This window comes from Engraulis encrasicolus, unplaced genomic scaffold, assembly GCF_034702125.1.
Source record: "Engraulis encrasicolus isolate BLACKSEA-1 unplaced genomic scaffold, IST_EnEncr_1.0 scaffold_417_np1212, whole genome shotgun sequence".
Lineage (NCBI taxonomy): Eukaryota > Metazoa > Chordata > Actinopteri > Clupeiformes > Engraulidae > Engraulis > Engraulis encrasicolus.
The window spans coordinates 1-9,291 of record NW_026945717.1 but is presented as its reverse complement, the minus strand read 5'-3'; the positions used below and the strand labels follow the sequence as shown (position 1 = coordinate 9,291).

Here is a 9,291-nt window from a genome sequence, read left to right as displayed (position 1 = left end):
TTTTAAAATGTTACATACACTCTTCTCCATCATCATGCATGGTAGTTCATATTGTGTTACATATGAATGAGCTGTTTCATTGGCCTGGGCCCACTCATATTCCTCTGACAACCAAATTTCATGTTCAAGTCTTGTTACAACATACATTAATGGTGTATGTGGGCCAACTGTGTAATACACATTTGAAATGATCCCATGGGCTGCATGAAATTAAGATTTTGCCCCCAGTGTTATGTACAATAAAACTGTAAACAATGCGCTACACACAGAGCTGTTAAAGTCTAGCCATACCAGACGTTTATTTCACTGAACTCGCATCCCAGCATGCCCTGCACAAATGTTATTATGTCGTCTTCAAGTAGCATCAGGAAATATGAAATATCAGCACAGGCAACAGAGCAGACATAACATTTCCCCCCTCCCCAGGGGAGACCCAGGAACATCATTCATATTGTCAGAGTACATAGTCCCTGAGATGGCCTGGATGGGCCCTTGTACGGGCCGGTCGCCTCCAGGTCTGTTGCAGTAGGCGGCGGCACCTTGCGAACACGGCGGAAAATGGCGGGACTCAGCTGCTCAGGGGTCACTTGCAGTGGGGCAGAACAGAATGACTTGAGCTTGAGCTTGTGGCCCCGGGTAGGCCTGCGGATCCTCAATCAGTCCAGTGGAGCAAGTGTGGGGCTTTTAACCCTGTGGGAGCGGTCAAAGCACTGTTTCACTCTGCGTTGATGAGTGGCGACCCAGCTGCTCCAGTGTCTGGTGTCGCGCACCATGCGGGGCAGATGGTAGTGGGCCAACAGGGAACTGCAGACGATCCAAAGGTAAAGGCAGTTCGGTCTAAGTTTAATGTGAAGACTAGCAAAAAACACATTCTATTAATTTAACATATACTCAACTCCAAGCTCAAACCTGATAAAGGCATATAGTATACTGACAATTCAGAATTCAAAACAAGGGCCAACCAGATGTGTCAATTATGTAAACTTTGACAAAGTTTTGTATAAAAATCACCTGTCACATCGACTTGACTGGTCCCTTGAAGAAGAAATATTACAGACTGTACACAATTCAGAATCGTTGGCAGGCATCATTAATGTATCACAGCTATTCAAACCACCTGAAATAAAATATGACTTATAGTGGATCGTGTAGAATTATACTGTGAGTCTGCATACAGCCTCTGGTCATGCCATGACCAAGTGAAGACGTATGGCAGTTCTTCAGTCACTTGGTCATAATTCGGCATCCTGGGATGGGAGAGAGGAGGGACGATTCGGCATGACAGTCTGGTAGATGAAGATGTTGGCGAGTCTGGAGTTGCGGAAGCAGATACTCCTGTACCTCTACCCGGAGGGCAGCAGGCTGAACAGCTTGTATGCGTTGTGGTATCACTGCCAATAATCAGTCCTTCATAGGTGAAGCAGGTGGTAAATGTCTTGCTTGAGGGGAGTGGGGTCCCAGAAGCCTTGTTGTAGTCTGTGCAGCTTCCACCCCACATAGTGATGATGAATCTACGGAATTCGGTGACACACTGGAAACAACATAAAAAACAGGAGATATATATTTTAAACAAATATATACATTTTTTTAAAGCAGGAGATATATACACAGAAACATATACATAACAATCTCAAATTAAATACAGATTCAGACATTATAATGGCTTTCCACTTGTTGCTGCATTTGGGGAAATGATACATTTTTTTAGTGTACTCATCCCTCTCAACTTTCAAGCAGTTTGTGGAGACTCATCTCGTCTGAGAGAGCTCCCCTACATAACAAAGCATTCATTCCTAATCTGTAATTCATAACCCTATGCACTTACTTTATCCTGCTTACACACGATCAGTAGGTCTTCAGTTTTACAATGGTTTACTTGTATACAGCTGTCCTCTGTGTTCACCCCACACTCTGATCCACATGGATACACATTTGGATAAAGTGTCTGCTAAATGCATTGTAATGTAATATAATGTGATAAAATCACAACACCAAAACAACAACTAAACTGTACTTAAGTTAACCTTCCTCTACTTGGTGGGTTAAAAGATGTCAAGTAGACATATTCTTTTCAGCTTTACAATGTAGAGGGGTGATATTTGTGTGGAGATCTACAAACACAACTGGGAGGTTAGCATGGTCCATTCTGCAGGAGCAGCACTGAGCAATGTGTGCGGTGTGGGGGAGATAATATGGTTAGGTTGAGAAATATGGTTACCGGTAACTACTTCTACTGTGATCCACCTTCATAGTACACGGACGTAAGACACTTAACCACTGACAGATATTTGGTTGTCTATTGACCCCAAGTGATGGCCTTCAAAAACATCACAGGCAGGATAATGGAGCGCAACTTGAAAAGAATATGCTTTTTCGACAGATAAAGTAAAACATACCTGCAACCAAACTGGCAGCGTGTTCACTCATCATCTCCTTAGCACATACCCATTAGAATCTGTGAAAAGTGTAACATGCAATGAAATTAGAGTTGTCTGCCTGTATTGTGAAACTCAAACATTCTAATGACTAATCTTGCGGAGCGAGTAATTAGTGGTGTGTGTGTCTGTGGAGTCAAGTCAGTTATATTGTCATTTTCTTCATATGCACAGGTTATACAAGTAAAATGAAATTCTCACTCTATGCCATGTCAGGACATAGTCTGTAAATGTCAGTTCTGTGTATGTCTGACATTAGTGCAAGACAGGACACGTAACACTAGTAACAATAAAGTAATTAATTAATAAATAATTACAACAAGCAGCGTTGGTGCATTGTATGTTACAGAGGCCAGCAGTTCTTGGTAGTGGAGGTCTGAGGTAGTGCAGGTAAGGTGCAGGTAAGGTGCAGTCACATGGTGCGGTTCCATAGGAGCTGTCTGTGTGTGTGTATGCGTGTGCGTGTGTGTGTCCTTTCCACGAGGGACAGGATCAACAAGCCGGTATGTACAGTATGATGTCAAACGCAAACAGGTAATTTGAGTAATCTGGGTCTTCACTTTTTCCCTTGGATGCTCATCAGTGTAGGGCCTCTAAAACTTGGTCGAAGTAGACAAATACTGAGGCACTCAAGGTAACATTTTTTTCTTTTATTATTTGGCTACAATGCCTACGTGTTTCGATCCTTATGTCCCTTCCTCAGGGCATATGTAAAAATTGTAACCTTTAGGAGTTTAGTGCCTCAGCATTTTTCTACCTATGTATGATGTCTTGTATGTTGTTGCAGGATCCAGACAGTTAATGTTGGGTAGTGTATGAATGGGATAGTGGGGTAGTGTGTTTAGAGAATGCCAAAAATCTGCACATAAGCAGTGTAGTCAGTAGATCCACATCACAAGATGAGATTCTGGGGGGTGAAATGGGATGAATTTGATGTGCAAAATAGAAAGACCACAGCTGACCGACCAGTATGACAAAATGTTCAGTTTGTGTATGCTTACCTGCAAATTAGTCTCTGGAAGTAGGAGGGGGAGGGCTGGATTATCTGACGGAGGCTGGACAGGATGAATTCCATGGGAATGGTTGAAGAGGGCAGTCGGGGTGCCCGGAGTGTCATCACTACCCCTCGCTGCAGCTCCTGGATCAGCTGGGTTGTTGGCACTGCCTGGGCTGAGGAGCTGGATTTCTGTTTTTGCCATGATTGGTAGACCCTTTGAATAACTCGTTACCAGCATGATCTATGTAGGTGGGAACAAGCAAAATCCACAAAGATGGTGTGTATACAGCAGGGGTGAAAGTAGTTTTCATGTCTTACCGGTGCTATACCCCACCCATCCCCACCCTCAACCAAACAAAATAAACATGAGCATTACAGATCTATAACTGACTCTTTCAGTTCTCTTCATAGGACACTTGTCTCAAATGGCAGTGTATGTGTTTTTCCACACCTTGCTTTTTCAGATGAGGGTTTTTGTCCAGCATTAACTCTGTTCTCTTACCAGCTATGTGCTGCTGCTGTAAATGTTATACCAGTCATACACACCTGTGCGCAACGGTACACTTTCAGATGCCTAGGAGCGATGCGATGGAGATGCCTAGGGAAATGCAGACATAACATATGATGACCATATGATCACAAGACTACTACTACTACTACTACTGTAACAAAACAACAACAAAAAACACAAATAACAGTACTAAAAACATTATGGTAAGCTTATTTAGTCACACAGCATCTCATTCATATGCAGTTAAAAAAAACATGAAAAAATAAAACAGCCCCACCCAATGAAGTTCGATATAGAGTTGGGGGAATTAGAATATGTAATGGAAATGGGCCATTTTATACAGAGAAGCATTTGAAACAAGGTAGACACAGTTTTGGCTGCAATGCTAGGTTGGGTGCCATGGTCAATAGGACTTTTTTTTTTTTTTTTAATTACTATGACATTATACTTTAGCTGACGCTTTAGTCCAAAGCACAGAGTATTGGTTACAGTCCCTGGAGCAGTGTGGGGTTAGGTTACGTGCCTTGCTCAAGGGCACCTCAGCCATGGAGCAAGATAGGGAGTGGAAAAGTGGGATTCTAACCTGCAACCCTCTGATCTGACGCCCGCCTCCTGCTCTAGGCTGCCTACTTCATGTATAGATGCAAATGTAAGTTCAAACACATTTTACCTGCATGTACAGAAAGAATGGAATTTGAACTTGAAACACCTAACCAAACCTGTAGCCTACACACACAAAATGACTGCCCATGTAGCCTACCTGGGACAGAAGCACCAGCTCAGTAGGTTAATGACAGAACCAGTCCGAAGCAGGTACAAAATATCCTGTCACCTGAAAGTTGGGGAGAGAGAGAGAGAGAGAGAGAGAGAGAGAGAGAGAGAGAGAGAGAGAGAGAGAGAGAGAGAGAGAGAGAGAGAGAGATTAGTGAACCTGTCAAGCAAGTGCTCTGCTCAGAATGAGATTTCAGAGTACATATCGCGCTATTTACTCTCTTTAGCAGAACTTTGGCGCATCTGACGTCGTTTTCAAAGTTCTGCTTGCTTGATGAGGCCGAGATACCGCTTGTAAAACCAAACAGTATAAATAATTATGGACAGAATAATTTGCCACGCGAGCAATAATGGGTAGGCTAGGCTAGGCTACACAGTAGAAGCAGCTGGCTGGTAAAACCAACTGTGACAGTCAGAAAAGTTTGGCGACTAAACGATGTGACCTGGAAGATGCATTCAAATATAGCAGTTAATGCACATTCACCTTATCAATTAAAGGAGAAGTCCAGTTTTTTGAACATTAAGGCCATTTTCTGAGTGGTCTGCAATGTTTTAGAGTCCCCCTCACCGTTTATTTCATGATTGCTGCAGTCTCTGTTATTTGGCTGATTTGGATTTGATCTCAACCAGCTTTAGAATGGCCGTCTATGGGCACCTGCAACTCTGTTCTTAAAATCACCTTTAACATTTGTTTTCAAGAATATGCAACTCAGCAAGTGTTCAGCAGTATTCACTGGTGTTCCTTAACAATTTTCGTAGCGAAATATGGCATCTGTCGTGTTTTATGTGTGTTTTATGTAGCAATTTGTAAATTAAGTTTCACTTTCACTTTCACTTTCTTTCACAAAATAGCAAATAAAAATGACAGAAGCCATATTTCTCCTTGAAACTTGTTAGGGACTGCTAGTGAACACCCCTAACCACTTTGTGAACTGTAGACTTCCGAAAACAAATGTTTAAGGTGATTTTAAGAACAGAGTTTCTAGGTGCTCATAGACGGCCATTCTAAAGCTGGTTGAGATCAAATCCAAATCAGCCAAATAACAGAGACTGCAGCGAACATGAAATAAACGGTGAGGGGGACTCTAAAACATTGCAGACCACTCAGAAAATGGCCTTAATGTTAAAAAAACTGGACTTCTCCTTTAAATTAACTTACCTCCAGTCCAATACGGTCCAGCTAAACCCAGTACATGGGAATGCAGTCCGTAAAATCCACAATCCAGAGAGTGGTCGCAATAAAATGACATCATTGGTGTAGTAGCAGAGGGAGGGGGTCTGGGGATTTATGAATGAAATATTTGAAACTATTCAAAACGTTGTAGGCCTAGAGGTTGTTGTGCGCAAATCACGCTCTGGACAAATTTATGTCAATGTTTACAGGGTTCGTTTTAATTAAATCAAACAGAAAAAGACTTGCTAAAATCAAAACTTGACTTTAACAGCCCAAAAGAGCTCAGTATTAGTTTGTGGGGACTTAACAGCATATTTATAATGAGTCGTTACGTTAAGCAACGTGAATAACGTTTTGTTTTTGTTATAAATAGGCTAACAATAAAGCCTCCTGGCCTTAAAAGATAGTGCTGGCTACTGCGCATGTGTGACACAAAAGAGAATGCGTCGTTATATCGACGCAATTTTGGTTTTGGTTTGCGTGATAAATGAGACGCAATTCATTCGAGATCACGTTGTTTGGGTAGGGCACAATTGTAAAACTTGGAAACATTGCATTAATGACAGGTTAGGTTAGGTTTAGGGGTGTTTTTTCTGTTGCTTTGGTGTTTTTTCATGTAAAAGGGGGCTGTGTAGGCCTACGATTTATTTCAGTTGCCATAACCAAACATCTTGAGTTGAAGTTAGGTTAGACACTGTGCAGGAAATGGTCAAAAAAGGTAGGCCTACTGCAACTATGCTGCTCATTGAGGTTGGCTATCACCAAATTTGATATTACATGAAAGTTTTCTAAGTAATAATAAACAAATATTTTCTAGTGTGGTCCAAGTAGGGTCATTTTTGCAGCTATGCCTATGGCTATTTTTGGAAATTCAAAATGGCGGACCATGGAGAAGATCCCCCCTTTTCATGTATGAAAAATGCAATTTTTCCAGTTATAATGAATACTTGGAATTTGATGGTGGTGGTAAGTATTCATGAAAAAGGTAACATTAGTGAATGGGCAGCATGAATTCTGGATATAAAAAACTAAAAATCTCACACAGTGTCCCTTAGCAGGACGTCCAGCCCAGGTAGGCCTACTTCTCAATCAAGACATTCCACGCGAGAACCGTCCGTTGGATAAACTCACCTTTGAACCTGTGTAGGCCATCAGGGGCTTGACTGATTTGCATAACCCGATCATTTAAGATAGGCTTAGAAAATAAATTATCCACTTTCAGCTGAGGGAAATCGATTTTACATTAGTTTCACATCCAATCCGCAAGGTGGCGATATTATAAAACAGCATAGAGTTGCCAACTTGCCTCATACAAAGTTGTTTCTTCGCAGATAGTGTGCAAGCAGGAGCGTGATTACATAGACCAGACAGGCGTCTGATTGTTGTTGGATCTACGCTGAAAGACTGTTCAAACCCGCAGGTGAGGCATTAACTACGTTTTTTCAGTTCTGAATGCTGGTGAAAATTGTACAAAATACATCTAGCAATGGTGTTTAATCTGAGTCCCTAGCCCTGTGCATGTTCGAAAACAAACTTGTAAGATTAAAACTAGTGAGAACCAAAGCAATGTTGTTGTTGTTGTTCAGTGCGGTAACAGAACAATGGTGTTTGGCGTGTCATTACCACATCGTGTTGCATCGGCTTATCCCTTTCGCTTGTACATTGGGTAGCTAGAATTCTAGTTGTGAGTTCTTCAGACTGCGCAGTTTTACTGTTCATAGCCACGTGCGTAATCTACCAAGTTACAGATGTGAAGGCTACTGGTCGTTAAACGGGCAGTTAAAAGATTGCACTTTGCAGCTGTTTTTCACATGACCTGCTGTGTTATGTGAAAGTTATGTGAGCTGTCAGCAGTTTGGAAACGTAGCCAGCTTCCCATGTTGCCGAAAGCGAGCTGTCATAAACTGAAGTGAACGCCGCAGTTTGACAGTAACCTAGCCCTGCTTTTTTGTCGTAAGTGAATGGGAGCGTAGGAAAACGTTATGTGACAGATATGTTCAAGCAATGGTGTGTTGTTTTGCACAGTTTTTCTACCGAGTTTACGTTGCTGACATTAACGATTTATTGTTGATCTGTATAGTTGCGATCCCTGCTTGGTAAAAAAGTGCTGCCTTTCTGTCTTGCAGGTGCAAATTTCCTGCCGCTCCAGTTCAGTCACTGACCGTGTTGTTTCCCCGAAGTGGAGCAAAGGGGAGGTGGTCCGTCGTGCACAACAACATGTTCCATTTCTACAGTGACACCCCTGTTTTTTCATCCGGTTATGAAAGCTTCTTCATAACGGCCAACAATGTTTAACACGCCAGTTCACAATAACCGCCACCAACAACATCACCATCTGCTCAAAGGATGATCTGCCATTACAGTAACACTCACTCCGAAGGAAGGACAGAAAATTCGTCAACGTCATCATTAGCATAGATAAGTGACACAATTATTTGTATTTGAATCCCCTTGGGTCCATGCATTGTGCCCACTGTACACAGCAGCAGACAGTCATAGTTTGGACCGGTGCGTTTGTCTGTTGGCCTGATATAAGATGGTGGACAGCCTGGCAGGTGGAGATGAGGTGAGAACTAGCAGAGAGTCTCTGGCAAAGGAGGGAAATGGACACCCGCCCGATCTCCAGGAGACCCAGTCGTCCTCGCCCGAGGTTGGGGAGGGCTTGGAGTTGGGAGCGGCGTCTGGCAAGTCGAATGATGACCTCGAGGCTCAGGAGGTCAAGCCTGCACCGGCCGAGCAGGCGTGGAAGTGGTCGGTGATCTTCCTGTGCTTCTACGGCTTCATGGTGCAGCTGAAACCTGGCGAACCCTTCATCACGCCATACCTGCTCAGCACAGAGAAGAACTTCACCAGAGAACAGGTGAGTTAGTAATCACTCCTCCTCCCAACTTCACTAGGTAACAGATGAGTCGGATTTACCTGTCCAACCAACTTCACCAGGAAACAGCTGAGTCCTCATGTCACTCTACTACACCTGAATATCACCAGGCAGGGAAGCCGAAAGGGACAAAGGGATCAGTTGTCCCGGGCCCAGGGAGATGTAGGACCAAAATTGGGTCCTCATTACATTGTAGGCTATGTATTGGATAAGGCGGGGCTTTCACATGACTTTGCCCTGGGCACAGCAAAAACTATCAATAGCCAGGCCCAGGTGTCACCAGGTAATAGGTGAATCTTTATATCAGTGCACAGAAAACTTCTTCAGGGAGCCTGTGAGTTGATATACTTGTGTGAAGAACTTCAACATATCATTTGCAGGTGCCTATTCCTGAGCCTGTTACGTTTGGAACTAAAGTACGTATTTGCAAACCTCTGTGTTCATACCAGGCTTTGAACTTTTCCGTATCGTATGTGACATGTGTTACCCGGATGGACCTGCTAACACTATATTTTCAGCTTTCCG

At 42.9% G+C, this 9,291-nt stretch overlaps 1 long non-coding RNA gene across 2 annotated transcripts; it reads right to left on the bottom strand.

Annotated features, from left to right (window-relative positions):
• Nucleotides 1-280: 280 nt before the first annotated feature.
• LOC134443978 (uncharacterized) lies at nucleotides 281-5,894 on the bottom strand. Of its 2 annotated transcripts, none has more exons than XR_010033815.1 (7): nucleotides 5,874-5,894; nucleotides 4,704-4,775; nucleotides 3,979-4,030; nucleotides 3,437-3,673; nucleotides 2,397-2,455; nucleotides 1,012-1,531; nucleotides 281-804 (listed from the first exon to the last, which is right to left on the bottom strand). It is a non-coding gene; the product is annotated as an uncharacterized LOC134443978 (long non-coding RNA). The 2 variants fall into 2 exon arrangements; XR_010033816.1 differs by lacking the exon at nucleotides 5,874-5,894 and adding an exon at nucleotides 4,527-4,613.
• Nucleotides 5,895-9,291: the final 3,397 nt, after the last annotated feature.